Raw genomic sequence first — 16,993 nt, 5'->3', positions numbered from 1 at the left:
TATGACTTCACTACCAATTGCACGTGGGGGGCGGAAATTGCATTGGATGGAAAAAATGATAGGACCTGTCACGGCCAATGTGCAGCTAATTAATGTTGCTCCTATTTGTTTCAGCAGTACCCTGAGCTAACATCCAACAGGTCGCCTCCCAGATGAACTATGCAACTCTACCCTCAAGGTTACCTACACCTGGTGCTCCCCTGTAGGAACATTCTACATGTGTGGGACCGCTGCTTACCTCTGCCCGCCTGCAAACTGAATGGGAATGCCTTTAAACTTCAGAATTCCCTACAAACCACTCACGGGATGCTAACCCCTTTGTCATCATCCCTTTTCTGCTGGAAGCAGTTAAGAGCGGTTGTCGTCCATGTTCACCATAACATCCCGTAGTCGTTGTACCACAAGGCTAAGAGAAGCTTGTGGGACAAGATGGGGGGGGGGGGGGAGGAATGAGAAGTCTAAAAAGGGCTAATTGCAATGTAACCCTGATATTTGGGGGATAGTGATCTGAATCCATGCCAGTAAGCTCAGTGTACATTCTTGATAACCTATAATTAAGTCCCTATCTCCTTCCCAGATACTGGTCTTGCAGAACCTGTTACTGTGAACAGTGCACTGCCCCAGAGGGAGGGTTATTAACGCTGGCACCAGGCCAGACCATCAGATATGGCCTAGAGACCCCCAACACCTGAGGGCCTTCTTGCAAGGCCCGCGAAAAGTACCAGAAGCACAATCCATATTTGCGGGAAAAAGACCACAGGGGGATATAAAGGAAAGCCCCAGGCATGTTCTTTCACTGAGATTTGGAAGGCTGTTCCCTGAGTCCGCTGGTGTATTAAACAGTGTCCCTCCTTTTCTTTGAAGCATCCTTGGTTTTCTTTGGTCTTCTGCAACACTAAGATATGATTTCCATAATCAAAGAGGGATGGCAATGAGTCATGTCTAAACTCTCTGCTGAAAGAGCTTAGAAAGTTTCAATACCAGAAACAAAGGCTAAAAAATAAGCAGAACTGAAAAGCAACACCACCCAAACTAATATGTAGAGACCTGATTTAAAAAGAAAGAAAGAAAGAAAGAAAGAAAGAAAGAAAGAAAGAAAGAAAGAAGGAAGGAAGGAAGGAAGGAAGGAAGGAAGGAAGGAAGGAAGGAAGGAAGGAAGGAATAGTAACCTGTTAGAGGGAAATGCTCTTCTCTTCCTTGTTTCTTAAGCTTTCTTTCTATGAAGTAAAGAAATTGGTCTCTCCAGCTTCTCCCAGCTCTCTCACTCCAGCCTGGGGTAAGAGGAGTGCTGTGTGTGCTTAGTAAACTTGGAGAAGAACTTGGGGACCTATCCTTGTGGAGTGACCTGCCTCAGAATAGGGCTGCTAACATGGAGTGTGGGGACCAAGTCTGCTCTGTTCTGGGTTAAAAATCAGCAAGCTCACTATAGTGTGGATGAAAGGGGCCACATGCTGACCTGACAAGCTCAGGGGAGGCCTGCCTGACAGTCTTGCAAACTCAGAAACCTGAAGTAACCACAAAGGATGGTCTGAAATTAAACTTTAACTAAAAGCAGTTATGGTGGGTAATCACCTGGTAGGCAGGTATCTTAGCTGATAAGGTCAACCTTTACCTTAACTGAGACTATCTGTCTTTTTGCATCTATGATAACATACCCTTGAAATGTCTGGGTAACTTGTAACTTCCCTTTTTCTGGAGCCCCTGGGGCACAACCAAATGTGGTGGGCACCAGGACAGATACCACAAATTCCTTCATTATCATGTTAATTGTTCCTGAACCCACCTAAGTATGTGTCCATCATTTCACTTTTTGTCTAATCCCAGGGGTTTTTCTGGCTTTGCTTTATCCCACCTCCTTAATCTATCACCAATGAATTTCATATAACCCACCTATGTCCCTCCTTTGATGGCAATGTATAAATACAAATGTAACCTGCCATTCTCCGGAGCATTATCTCAATTCATTGAGGTTCTGCTTCCCAGCATATGTCGACAGTTTGGCTCAAATAAACTCACAAAAATTCTTTACAGGTTTCAATGGCTTTTTACATTAACAATAGTAACAGACCTAAAGCTCCTCCATTTTAACTTTAACTCTACCAGTGGAAAGGGGACATTTTTATTCTATATTGTTCTTTGTTCTGTTTTCAGTGCTTGTAATCCGGGTGGGGCAGAAGGTTGCCTACTTATCAGAGACCATCCTGGAGATGGCATCTCATTGTTCAAATAAAAAATGACTCAGAGATCAATCTTACACACATGGGGCTACTTCTGAAAAAACTCAGGTCTTTAGCTTGTTCAAGATCTCTATCCTTCAGCTTTCCTACTCCTTTATCACCAGTGAGTCTATAAATCTACAGCCATCTCTTTCTCAAGCTCCTCTACCCTCTTGCCTTATGTCTTCCTGCCCCTATCAAAACCTACTTCCATTTGCTTCATTCACAACATGCAAATGACTGATAATAGTTTATAGTGTGCTAGCTCATCAGAATCCATCCCTTCAGATCCCTCTGAGATATAACAGACCCAGAAGGCCTTAAAAATAAACATAATATCCTTGTAGGAATTACAGTGGTACCTGGGCAACCAGCGATAACAATTACACCTGAAAAAAGTTATGGATTTTATCCAATGTGTCTTTTGATAGGAAAAATTTTGATGACTATGAATTCAAAGTGGACTTTTACTAAATAAAAAATAATAATTGAGGAGAGAAACTAAATCAAAAATACTTTTTTTCTAGCCAACTTGTAGTCATTTTTTAACACTGCTTTTAATGTTACCCTGTTGTTAAAATCTGACTTCATTTTCTTACATATGGCAAGGTTCGTCCTCATGGATGCCTCTCACAAAGGCATATGGTCTTTGTTTGTCTGCCTTCTATCTGACCCATTAGCTTGTGATCTCCGCAATGATGAAAGCAGTGTTTGGTTGTCTTTGCATTTGTAGTCTGACACCCAGAAATTTTCCATAAATATTTGGGGAGTTGAATGGAATTTCACCAAGTGGTTAGAGTTCAATGAGAAAGAGAAGAAGCTTCACGTGTCTTGAAAAAAAAAAATTAATCTCTTCTTGGGAAAACAAGAGGTATCAGAGAAACTCTAGGAAGCAGAAAAAACAAAAAGGGTAAAAAGAGAAGAAAAATTAAAGAACACATGAGAAATAACTTCAGAGGGAGTCACATTTAGAAGAGTCAAAGGGGTTGAGCTACTCAAAACAGTGGCAATCCCCACCCCCGACACCTGACACAGAATGGAGAATGGTGGGCCAACAGCAGAGGCAGGCCAATCTGACCTGGGGGCAAACAGCCACAGCCATAGAGGCCCATCCTCCACTACCTAGGAAACTTGACTGTAAAATACTGCTCATTCTCTAAATCAGTATAGCCAAGGTCAAAGACCTATAGCTTCAAGCTTAAGGGTTAAAAATCCCCAAAGAAAAATTTAATAAATGTGAAAGGAATTTGAAGACTGCGTCTTCTAGTTAAGGAGCTGGATTGTTTCATGAATAAAGAACAAAACCAAAACTGAATAAACATCCAAAAAGTCAGATGTTAATAACTTTTATATTATTCAGCCTCAAAAAAGGAAAGAAATGCTGACAGGCTACAATATACATGAAATTTGAGGTCATTTTGCTAAGTGAAATAAGCCAGTTACAAAAAAGACAAATACTGTATGATTCTACTTATCTGACATTTCTACACGAGTAGTCAAGTTCATAGAAACAAAAAGTAGAATGGTGGCTGCCAGAAAGTCTGGGGGTGAGAAAAAACTGGGGAGTTGTTTCATGGATACAGAGTTTCAGTTCTACAAGATGAAAAAGTTCTGGAGATTGGTTGCACAACAGATGAATATACTTAACACTACTGAATTGTGTACTTAGACATAGTTGACATAGTTAAGATGGTAAATTTTATGGTATGCACTTTTCATAACACAAAAAATATTTTTTAATTTTAATAATTTTGTTATAAACCAACAACATTACAAATGATTTTTATTCAATTGGTTTCAAGACACAAAGAAGAAAGAAACCTTTCTATTATAGCCCACATCAGATATTGGAATCAATTGACCATCTTAAATTTTCACAGAAGTAACAAACATTTCTTTAAAAAAAAAATCAAAAGTTCAATCCATCAACCAATATGCTTTCAGTTTATTTCACAGTTAAATCTTGAGTTTGGTTTTAAAAACATAAGGCAAAACTCTCTGATACCAAAAGTATTCAATATCTGCCCATCCATCCCATAACTAGATAAATTTTGCATTCTTATACATTTCTCTCAGATTTTGTGCTTAGATTATTTTTTTGTCTTTTGCCCCCTTTCAAAAGTGCCTGAAACCTATTTTCTTATACCTATACTATGAGGAAAACACATGCACATTTGTTTGATTGGAAATATTTAGGGGTGAGCAGAAAAATTTGCATTCCTGCTGACGATTTCTATACTAAGTTTGACCCAGTGGGATTAGAAATCTCTGAGATATTAAACCTTGGAAAGAAGAATTTATAATGGAAAAGCTAAAAGAACTTAATTATAGCCAGTAGCATCACTTAAAAACTTTAAGCATACTCAAATGTGCTGTGTTATCATAAGACCTTAAAAAACAAAACAGAAAATGATGGAGTTTAGGCTTCAGACATTATAGATATCACCAAAGAAGCAATTTCACCTCTGGGTCATTTGGGTTGGTCAACGTAACCACAGAGGAACATCTGCCATGCTATTCAGGGAGCTAAGAGAGATACCACACTCATTTAGACTCCTGAGGTCATTAAATCTGAAAATCACTTTAGTTAACTCCTTACAGGTATCTCAGGACACCTTCTTGTGTGTAATGGGGGAGAATCAATTGAGTTTATCTTTTTTAAAGTTGAAGACATACATTGAAAGGTCTTTGTGTTTATTTGCAAGAAATACAATCCTCTTATAATATATCCCAGAGTTGCCCGTAGAATAGATCATTCCATAATGAAATCTTCCTCATTTCTTGCTTTTCCTCTCTTTCAGAAGCAAAGCCTTTCCAAGTGCACCTCTCTCAGCACCCCTTCTGAGCTAAGAAACATTATGGTCTACTCACAGGAGAACATACAAGAATATCCCTGGACAGCTCACTTTTTTTCCCTCTGCATGCCCAAGCTGAAAGCAGGCCTCTGCAAGAAGGATCCATTCCCACCTGAGTGTCCCGTCATGCTGGGAACCAGTTCCTACACCTGGCAATAAGAAAATAACCTTGAAGTGCAATAATCTCTATATAAGAATAACCAGACAAGTTCTAGTATCTAAGAGGTGATGTCATTCTCTCGGCCTATCTAATTCCTGGAATCCAGTCCCTTCATTGCCTTTCCTGCAAGTCCTTTCTCACCTTCATGGACCTCATGACTACTGTAGCTTTAGCTTCCTTTTGTCAAGACCACAGACTTTCCAAGTCAGCTTTATTTCCTCGCCTTCAAACACATGGTGTAATTCTACTCCTTGATCTGCCTTGCTGTTTTCCAAAGTTAGTACAAACTCTCAATAGCATTCAGAACTTAATTTTCTGGAACCTGAACTTCTCCCTGCCCACTGTGGACACACCCAAATACCTATTATTCCTGACTAGAGGCCCAGTGCATGAAATTTGTGCACTCGGCAGGGGTAGGAGGGGAGGGGCCCTCAGCCCAGCCTGCACCCTCTCACAGTCCAGGAGCCTTCAGGGAATGTCTGAAGCCGGCAGTCAGGCATCCTTAATCCTTAGCACTGCCCTGGAGGTGGAAGAGGCTCCCGCCACCACCGCTATGCTCGTCAGCTGTGAGCCCGGCTTCTGGCTGAGCGGTGCTCCCCCTGTGAGAGCACACTGACCACCAGGGGACAGCTCCTGCATTGAGCATCTGCCCCCTGGTGGTCAGTGTGAGTCATAGCGACTGGCCGTTCAGTCAATTTGCATATTAGCCTTTTATTATATAGGACTAGAGGCCTGGTGCACGAAATTCGTGCACGGGGGTGTGTGAGTCCCTCAGCCCAGCCTGCACCCTCTCCAATCTGGGACCCCTCGAGGGATGTCCACCTACCCGTTTAGGCCCGATCCCACTGGGCCTCACAATCCAGGACTGCTGGCTCCCAACTGCTCACCTGCATACCTTCCTGATTGCTCCTAACCGCTTCTGCCTGCCAGCCTGATCACCCCCTAACCACTCCCCTGCCAGCCTGATTGATGCCTAACTGCTCCCCTGCCAGCCTGGTCACCCCTAACTGCCCTCCCTGCCAGCCTGGTCACCCCTAACTGCCCTCCCCTGCCAGCCTGGTCACCCCTAACTGCTCTCCCCTGCAGGCCTGGGTCCCTCCCAACTGCCTTTCCCTGCAGGCCTGGTCGCCCCCAAAGCTCTCCCCTGCCATCTTGGTCACCTCTAACTGCCCTCCCCTGCAGGCTTGATCGCCCCCAACTGCCCTCCCTTGCAGGCCTGGTCTCTCCCAACTGCCCTCCCCTCCTGGCCTGATCGCCCACAACTGTCCTCCCTTTAAGGCCTGGTCCCTCCCAACTGCCGTCCCCTGCTGGCCATCTTGTGGTGGCCATCTTGTGTCCACATGGGGGCAGGATCTCTGACCACATGGGGGCAGCCATCTTGTGTGTTGGAGTGATGGTCAATCTGCATATTACTCTTTTATTAGATAGGATAGAGGCCTGGTGCATGGGTTGGGGCCAGCTGGTTTGCCCTGAAGGGTGTCCTGGATCAGGGTGGGGGTTCCCTTGGGGTGTAGGGTGGCCTGGGTGAGGGGCCTGTGGTGGTTTGCAGGCTGGCCACGCCCCCTGGTGACCCAAGCAGAGGCCCTGGTATCTGGGGTTTCTCTTCTACAATTGAAACTTTGTAGCCTGGAGCAGAGCCAAGCCTTCTGCTTGCTCCGTGGTGGCAGCCATTTTTGGGGGGATTTATGTATCTTCTATAATTGGAACTTTGTAGCCTTAAGCGAGGCCTGGGCCGGCCAGGGTGTGTGGAAAGCTTGGCTTCCTCCATCACCGGGGGCAACCCTAGCCTCCTGCTCTTTCCAGCTCCGTGGCTGCCGCCATTTCTGTTTGGGTTTATGTATCTTCTATCATTGAAACTTTGTAGCCTTGAGTGGAGGCCTAGGCCGGCAAGGGCAGGCGGAAAGCTTGGCTTCCTCCATTGCCAGGGAAACCCAAGCCTCCCTCCTGTTCTGTGTGGTGGTAACCATCTTGGTTGGGTTTATTTGCATATTCGCTCTGATTGGCTGGTGGGCGTGGCTGGTGGGTGTGGCTTGTGGGTGTAGCAGAGTGAGGGTTAATTTGCATATTACTCTTTTATTAGATAGGATTCCCTGCCTGACTCAACCTTTTCCTTCTCTCACCCACTCCATGGAGCAGCACATCCTCTCTTGGATTTACTGGAATTTGGGAGGCTGGAGTTGCAGATAAGCCTTCCATGCTCTAAGTTTCAATTCAGAACCTCAAAGTTGCAAAAGTAACAAGATAAAGTCCAGATTAAAGTATTTTCTTCATCACTCAGATGAATTTCCACAGTCAGCTGGTGTGAAATGATTAAAGTTGTAACCAGGAGCAGACTCCAGGCCATTTCTTACTTTCCTGGGAACCTTTTTAATGTAACAATTACAAATTACTCTGTCCCTTAAGGCATCTATCTAGCACCTATTAGCTCATAAAGAACAGCACCAACAGAAATATCTACTTAGAAGACAACTGGAAAATATTGGACATTTTAGAAAAGATGGTCCCTCTCATGGGTGTCAAATATCATGTGCCTACCATATTCTAGGTACTGGGGATGTACAGTGTGCAAGTAGACAGGAGCCCTGCCCTCTAGGAGTCCATCCCCTCTTGGCTGTCTAACTAGTTTTTATTCTTTATCTTTCTTTACTGGCCAAAAGTGGGCCAGCTGTGAAATTAGTTTGTGCTTGTAGCTACTCAGGCACTAATCTCTTCATTTACTTACATACAGTCTCTCCTCATATCAACACTTTTAGGTTTTTTTCTCCCTTTTTTTCAACTTTTAACATGATTTTCCAAAATGAATTGCTTGTTTTAAGGCAGTTTTGGTATCATGAAAGACCCTTTAGTGTCCTCCTTACAGCTGTCAGTATGTGCTCAGCTAGCCAAAGATACCCTGTTGACAGTGAACTCTATCTATAACTCTAAATATAAAATAATGTAATATGGTTTCAAATAGGTTTGCAAAGTCACCTTTCTTGAGTTTGGGGGAGGCATTGGTTTGCCTTTAAACCTAATCAAACAAACCATAACAAAAACACTTTGTGAATAGAAAACACAGTAACTCTCACTTTGCATTCTTTAGATCAGTGGTCGGCAAACTGCAGCTTGTGAGCCACATGCGACTCGCGAGCCGCGGTTTGCCGCTCTGTTGACTAATGAGTTTGCCAACCACTGCTTTAGATGATCTGAATCAAATCTCATACAAGCAACCTTTCCTTAGTCTTTGAGTCTTCTTACCTTTCCCCACTCTTATCTTACCCAACCTCAGTCAGTACAAGTTACAGAAAGATACTTATTTTAGTGCTAGCCTGAAGAGTCTAACAAAGGTAAGTGTGCCTAAAAATTGCATATAATTGTTTTTAAATTAGAATAGAAGAGATTATTTATTTATTTATTTTTATATTTTATTGATTTTTTACAGAGAGGAAGGAAGAGGGAGAGAGAGTTAGAAACATCGATGAGAGAGAAACATTGATCAGCTGCCTCCTGCACACTCCCTACTGGGGATGTGCCTGCAACCAAGGTACATGGCCTTGACCGAAATCGAACCTGGGACCCTTGAGTCTGCAGGCCGACAGTCTATCCACTGAGCCAAACCAGTTAGGGCTAGAAGAGATTTTTTAATTGCTTTCTCTAAGGATTGTTATCTGGTTCTGTCTCTAATACAAAATATTTTACAAAAAAAATTTCTAAAGAATAACTCTTTAAAAACAGAGGAAAAGTATTTCTTTCTCATGCTTTCTGGGTTCCAAGCAATAGCACATCCAGGCTAATGAAGATGGGGCTCATGTTTATTAAGAGCACTATACATTGCAGTGCACTCTACCATTATTGTTTTATTTACCTTCACACAGCCCTAGTAGGATGTATTATTATCCTCCTTTTGTAGATGAGGGAACTGAGGGTAAAAAAAAAATCAGAATGTAATAAAACTAGTCTTAAATTAAACCCCAATCATTAACATTTTCCTCTCTTCTCTTTCCCTTCTCCATATGTTATCACTCCCTCCTTCAAACACACACACACACACACACACACACACACACACACACACACACCATATACAACATGCATTGTTTCACAAATTGCTTATGTTATCCATATAACATAAAAGTCAAATTAATATATAAAGAAATCACTCTGTTGTGTCAAAACTGGCTGACTCAAAGACAAACTTAGGGAAGATTTAGAAGTCAGTTTATTTTTAACTAACTTGAAAATCCTCACTCTGAACTACTAATTAGATTTCCAACTGATTTTCAGTGATGGACTTCACAGATGCACTTCTGGGGTGGAATACAGGAAATAAAATGCCAATACATAGTTCTTTTCTGGTCCATGTAGATCCAAGCAAAGTTTCCCCTGCCCCATAACTCCTATGAAGGTGGAGTTCCCCTCTCTTGGACTTAATGTCTTTCTTTTTTCCCACAGTGAGGACATGCTGCTGGTGGGATGACCCAGGCAGAGGTTCAAGGCCTCAATACTGTCTGCCTCCGGCCTTTTGCCAAGAGAACTGAGTGTGAGAACTTGGTCTCCAACAGTTTCTTCCTATTGTGACATCTCTCCTGGGTCTCTTCACCCCTAACTTCTTCATTTCTTTTCAGAATTTAGCTGAAAAGCACTTTCCCCCTGCCTGTTTATCTCAATGTCTGTCTCTCACTGCAAGTATTTATTGCTTATCACTGTACTTCTTTATTGAATGTAATCTGTTTGGGGATATAGTTGGCATGAAAGATGCTTCACCAAATGAAGTTGTAAAGTATTATACATAAATACTTAATTCCTGGATTTATTTATTATCATCATTACTTATTTACCACTATGGGCACACAGGACACCTTTGAAGGAAATAAATCTGGTTGGTTGCTCTCCCAAATTTTATCAGGCTATCTCCCAAATTGTATCAAAATATCTTATAAGATATAAATTAATGCCAATATATAATATTTATTGATGTTCTTCACATGACAAGCATACATTATAGTTTACCAAATTTGTACACATATTACATCTCATTTAGTCTTTTTAATCTTCCTAGCTATTTAATACTAAGAGTTTTAGTATCTATGGAACAGGTCAGGAAAGTGAGACACCAAGTTGATGAAAGTTTGAGTGATATACCAAAGGTCACATGAATAATGAGTTTTAGAGTTGGACTCAAACCTAGATCTCCTAAATGTAGGTACTAAGCATTTCTCCCTCCCATCACTGCCTAAGGAGCAACAGAATGAAGGAAAATTAAGAAAAGGTCAGGTGAGGAACAAAGCAAGCTCCACTGTTTCCTTTTTTAAGTTCCCATAAAGGCATGTGGTTTAGTGTGTATTTATGTTTCCTATTCAGTTAAAATAACTCAACTTTGCATTAATTCAGGGTCATTGGCACCGAAGTTTAAATTTGGTGTCCCCATACTAAATTTTTATTTGCATGAGTAGGCATGCTGGAAAGGGTCATTGCAATTAGCCCTAATTAGCACACTAATTAGCATAATTAGTGAGTTCTTTTTTCTACATGCCCAAGAAATGCTAGAGATATGTGTGCTACAATTATGTCAATAAGTGGAAAGAGCCCAAAATATATGGAATTGAGATCTTGACTAGAGAGGTGTGTGCCAGAAAATGTCCATGTGGAATACAGAAATGATATTGGTTCATTTGAATGGATATGCACACTTGAAAGTCTGATGAGCCTTGGAATTACAATCAAATACATTCATTCCATTCCATACATCTTCATTCCATCAGGAGAGGAAGAGAGATACAAAGAAATAGAGGCTAAAACTCCATGTGGTTAAAACTTCCCAAACATGTCAATTTTAGAGGATTCTTAGAAGCATCGTGTTGGGATGGCAAACTCATAGCCTCTTGAAACTACTTTTGTTTGTCTGTTCAGGAGAGTCTTTAGTATGTCAAATTACTTCTTCATCAAATTTTTTGAAATATTTCTGATTTTACAATCTGTCTCAGGAAAATTCCCACCTCTTTTCAGGGATTCCTACACTGAATCCGGTCTCACACCCTCACTTCTTCCCTGAAGGGAATAGGAATGGGAGCTCCAAATTCCCATGGGAAGTCTGCTGAATAAATCAGAATAGAAAATTTCAAAACAATGCTTGCTCTTATTGTTGTGATCTATGCAAACAATCTTTGCTTAGATAATACTTTTCAATCTATTTGATGTTACAGTGAAACTCCAGTTCTAGAATCTCTTCCTACAGGAGCTTTCACTGCAAACTCCAAAGGCTGTGGACATGCTTCTCGGCAAAAAGAATAAATTAACTATTGAATCTTACACTGTCAGTCAATGCAGCACATTAAGTTCCTAAAAAACACACTGCCTGGGAAGTCTAATTCAGTTCATAATAAAATAAATTAAATTGTCACCTTGAACTGAAAAAATAATTACTCTTTAACTAACAGACCAGATGCATCCATTTTGGACAAGAAAAACAAAGAAAAAAAAAGGTGTGTACGATATGTAATTTCTCAGTTTATATAGAAACCATCAGAACAAAAATGAAAAATAAGGAATGTAATAAATCATGTATATGGGCAAACTGTATATTTGTCCATGTTTTCTGTTCACGTCATTGATTTTAGTTCTGTAATGAAAGAGAAGTTAGGAAACATGTGGGTTTAAAATTAAGTACTAAAATAATTAACTTACTCTTGATGTCAAGTAGATAAATATTAAGTGATTTTGGTGAGACTATGTGCTATATTAATCCACAAATCATTAATACAGTTAGCAATTTAATTTACTGAATTTATTTATATTCCAAAAAAATTGATTATAATAAGAAGAAATATTTGTGGTGCTTTACAACAAAAGTTATTTAGACAAGCTTAATAAAATAGAAAAATAGCAACTCAAGATTATAGTTAGCACATAAGTTATACTAACTATGAAAACTGAAACATTACTACAAATAATCAACAAATTTGCCTCTGAGTGTCCATTGAACCAAGAAAGAAAAGAAATATGATAAAATATTTTATATTCATTATCTCAAAGAGAAATATCAATTTCTTCAATGTATTTGTGGGCACTAAGTCTATAAATAACTGTTCTCAAGTAGAATCTTACACAGAGTACTTTGAGTAAAGTAATGAACAGAAGTCCTCAATAACAACAAAACAAAAGGGCAACTGATCTAAATAGACACTTTTTGAAAGAAGACAGAAGGAAGGCCAAGAGACATATGAACACCTGCTCAAAGTCACTAATCATCAGAGAGATGAAAATCAAAACAACAATGCGGTACCACCTTACACCTGTCAGAATGCCTATCATCAACAAATCAACAAAAGACAAGTGTTGGCGAGGATGCGGAGAAAAATGAACTCTTTTGCACTGCTGGTGGGAATGCAGACTGGTGCAGCCACTGTGGAGAACAGTATGGAGTTTCCTCAAAAAACTAAAAATGGAACTCCCATTTGACCCAGTGATCCCACTTCTAGGAATATATCCCAAGAAACTAGAAACACGAATCAGAAAGGATATATGCACCCCTATGTTCATAGCAGCACAATTCACCATAGCTAAGATTTGGAAACAGCCTGAATGCCCATCAGCAGATGAGTGGATTAAAAAACTGTGGTACATCTACACAATTGAATACTACGCTGCGGTAAAAAAGGAGTTCCTACCATTTGCAACAACATGGATGGAGATGGAGAGCATTATGCTAAGTGAAATAAGCCAGGCAGAGAAAGATAAATATCACATGATCTCACTCATTTGTGGAATATAATGAATGGCATAGACTGATGAACAAGAACAGATCCAGAGACTGAGAAACGTCGATCAGAACCTCAAACCTCAGTGAAGGAGGGGGTCGGTGGGAGTAAGGGGGAGAGATCAACCAAGGGACTTGTATGCATGCATATGAGCCTAATCAATGGACGCAGACAACAGGGGGGTGGGGCATGAGTGGAGGTTGGGAGGTAATGGGGGAATAAGGACACATATGTAAAAAAATAATAAAAATAATAAAAAAATAAAAGTAAAAAAAAAAAATAGAAAAGAAATTGTGAGGTAACCAGAACCCCAAGAACGCCTGAGAATGTCTTTCTTGCCATGCTAGCAGTCATCAGCTGTACGGTAATATTACCTGGGGAAAATGGGGAAGTATTTTGGACTTATGTTCCTGACCCGTCATGGGTAAGAGCCCTTACGTGGGCTGATCTCCCGCCTAATGTAGTCACCAATAATAGCAAACACCTTGGTCATCCAGGAGGACCATGGGTGGGGCTAGGAAGTATAATTACACAGGGGTCGCCACCCAGCTTCCCTTTTGTATGACACAAAATCAAACCACTGCTCCTTTGTGTGTAAAATTAAAGAGAGGTTTCTGGCTTGCGTGGACACCAAAGGAAGGGACTATCACTACTTGCTCCTGGGAGAGGTGCAGAAAATGTAACTAAGACCTTGTCTATACAAAAAGAAATTGACAGCCAGTTTGAAATGGAATTGCCATGGCCTAGAGCAAAGAATATCCTTACATGATATTATTCTACAATGTCATTATAATTTTTCCCCAGATTTGTATTACCCCCATTACCTATAATAGTACCTCGCACCCTTGGGAATCAATAAAAAATCATCTTTTTGGTGCTTGGAGACAAAGGTAATAGATCTTTTGATATTTTAGAATTACAACAGCATAATGTACAATTATCCAAACAAACTTACAAACTAATTCTTTGAATGTCTGGCAACTTAAAAACAACATGAAAGGATTTAATCCCTTCCACTGTGTAGAGGGCCCCCTGGGAAGGCACCTGAGCATTCTATATTGGCCCCTCTTGCCTTTTTGGCCAAGAGGGACCCTCTTCTCACAATCCAATTGCCCACAGCTGTTGCCTGTGCTTTCTGTTCATGCTGAGGTTGAAGCCTTGTGGTGGCTGGTACCATGAATCTGTCTCTCGCCCAGTGGGGTGAGCTGGGCCCTCCCTGGAGAAGAAACCTGGGTTCCCCAAGATATGTGATTAGTGCCAGGGCCCTGCCAGCAGGGGAGGGGATCCCAAGGCAGGTGCTGGGCGTGGAGGCCACGGGGGCATAGGCTACCAAGGAGACAGAACTGAACCTCACATCACCCTGCTTGGCCCCGGAGGATGGCTGGTTAGCCAGAGATGGGTAAGATTCCTCAGGAAAGGAACAACCTAAGACAGGCACAGTCACAGAGGGGCCATCAGGAGAGAACTTGGGGGTCAACAGAGGTGGGGCACAGACCCTCACCCCCCCAACTTTGCAGGGGCCTGAACCCTCACCCCTTCTGAGGGAGGTCTCCTGCCCCCATGGCTGCTTCGCTTCCCATGCCCAGCTCAAATCAGGACCCAGGTAATAGACAGAGACTTGGCCAACAGCAGCTGCCCTCTCACTGCAACAAGACTTGTTTGAGTTGTCTTGTACCCAAGGTGTGGGGAAGTGGGTTTTTGATATCTAAATCCAACCTAGCACCAGGAATGCCCAGGGTCTACTCAAGAAGGCAAATAATCCTTTCCACTAATATTTACAGGGTAAAATAAGATTGTTGTTAGAGTATTAAATTTGACAGTAAAATAGTAGTCAAGTTCTCAGACTAATTTAAATTGGCTAAGTGAAATAAGCGAATATTCTAGAAAAATTAATGGTACTGGACAAAAAGCTGTCCCTAAAGTGTTAACTAAAATTTTTATTGGTAGTTCATCTCATGGTAAAATTGCGTAACATGCAATGAACCTAAAGCAGTCATATTTTAGTGCAAAAAATTAAAATTTAAAAGCTATCAAGACTACATTATAAAATTTCCAAAAGCCTCCTAATATTTAAATCAAAAAAGGGGGGATAGTAGAAGAATATCATGTAAGGAAAAATATCCTGTAAGTAAATTACATCTAGAAAATTTTTACTTTAGAAAATTAACTTTCATTTGTAATGCTAACAGCAAGACAACCATGAAAAACAGATAAGGTGTCAAAACAAGCCAAAGGAAAATCATTTGGGCAAAAAAATGAAAAAGGATCTCAAGTCAAATTTATAGAAAAGATTCCTTTATTAACTTTTGGTCGAGAATATGTTTGTATATTTTCAGAAAACACCTCCAAGACCATGTGGATTCCTGCAACAGAGAGGAATTGACAGGACTGCTCCAGCCATGAAGACAGAAGAGAAACAGTCCAGAGATGGAAGATGCTGATGACGCCTTGCCATACTAGCAGTCAGCAGCTGTGCATCGCTGCAGGTTGCCCAGGACCAAACCAGAGAGGGTCAGACCTGCATTACCACCATTTGTCCACCATCCAGAACTGAAATATCATTGCTGACATGTACACATAAGGAACTGTTTGACATTGAAATTGGGACTCCAACTGTTGGCCCAGAAAGAAACTCACTACAGACTGATTCATTTGCCTCTCAGCATAACCATTATTGCTTGTCTCATTTTCGGTTCTTATAAGTGTATTTCTAGTATCACATGATCTCACTCATCTAGGGGAAATAATGAACAACATAAACTGATGAACAAAAACAGACCTGGAGACAGGGAAAACATTGATCAGACTGTCAAACCTCAGAGGGAAGGTAGGGGAGGGTGGGGGTAAGGGGGAGAGATCAACCAAAGGACTTGTATGGATGTATATAAGCCTAACCAGTGATCACAGACAACAGGGGGGTGGGGGCATGCATGGGGAGGGGTTTGGGATGGGAATGGGGGGGGATGAGGACAAATATGTGATACCTTAATCAATAAAGAAATTAATAATAATAATTTTAAAAATATAAATAAATAAATAAATAATAAGAAACAAAACAAAAATATTTTGTTGTTGTTGTCATCTACACTAATAAAAGAGAAACATGCAAATTTACCACCACTCTGCTATGCCCACCAACCAATCAGAGCAACTATGCAAATTAACCCAACTAAGATGGAGGCCGCCACAGAGCTGGAGCCAGCCGGAGGCTTGGGTTGCCCCCAGCGTTGGAGGAAGCCAAGCTTCCCGTGTGCCCTGGCTTGCCCTGGCCTCTGCTCAAGGCTACAAAGTTTCAATTATAGAAGATAAATAAATCCCAGATACCTGCTTCCAGCTGGCCCTGGCCTATGCTTGGGTCACTGGAGGGCGTGGCTGGCCTGCAAACCACCACAGGCCCCTCTCCCAGGCCACCCCATGCCCCAAAAGAATCCCTACCCTGATACGGGACACCCTTCAGGGCAAACCAGCCGGCCCCCACCCATGCACCAGGTCTCTATCCTATCTAATAAAAGAGTAATATGCAAATTGACCATCACTCCAATACACAAGATGGCTGCCCCCATGTGTTCAAAGATGGCTGCCACAAGATGGCCAGCAGGGGAGGGCAGTTGGGAGGGACCAGGCCTGCAGGGGATAGGAGTTAGGAGCAATGAGGCTGGCAGGGGAGAGCAGTTAGGGGTGACCAGGCCGGCAGGGGAAGGCAGTTGGGGGGGTCCAGGCCTGCAGGGGAGGGCAGTTGGGGGGGACCAGGCCAGCAGAGGAGGGCAGTTAGGGGCAATCAGGCTGGCAAGGGAGCAGTTAGGCATCAATCAAGCTGGCAGGGGAGTGGTTAGGGGGTGATCAGGCTGGCAGGCAGAAGCAGTTAGGGGCAATCAGGAAGGCAGGCAGGCGAGCAGTTGGGAACCAGCAGTCCTGGATTGTGAGAGGGTGCAGGGTGGGCTGAATTTCATGCACCAGGCCTCTAGTTTGTTTATGACTATAGAAGTACTCTTTTTCAGATAGCTTTTACTTATAATTAATCTCAAA

This window comes from Plecotus auritus (genome assembly GCF_963455305.1).
Source record: "Plecotus auritus genome assembly, chromosome: 3".
NCBI lineage: Eukaryota > Metazoa > Chordata > Mammalia > Chiroptera > Vespertilionidae > Plecotus > Plecotus auritus.
The sequence above is the reverse complement of the archived record's forward strand: the minus strand, read 5'-3'. Positions refer to the sequence as shown.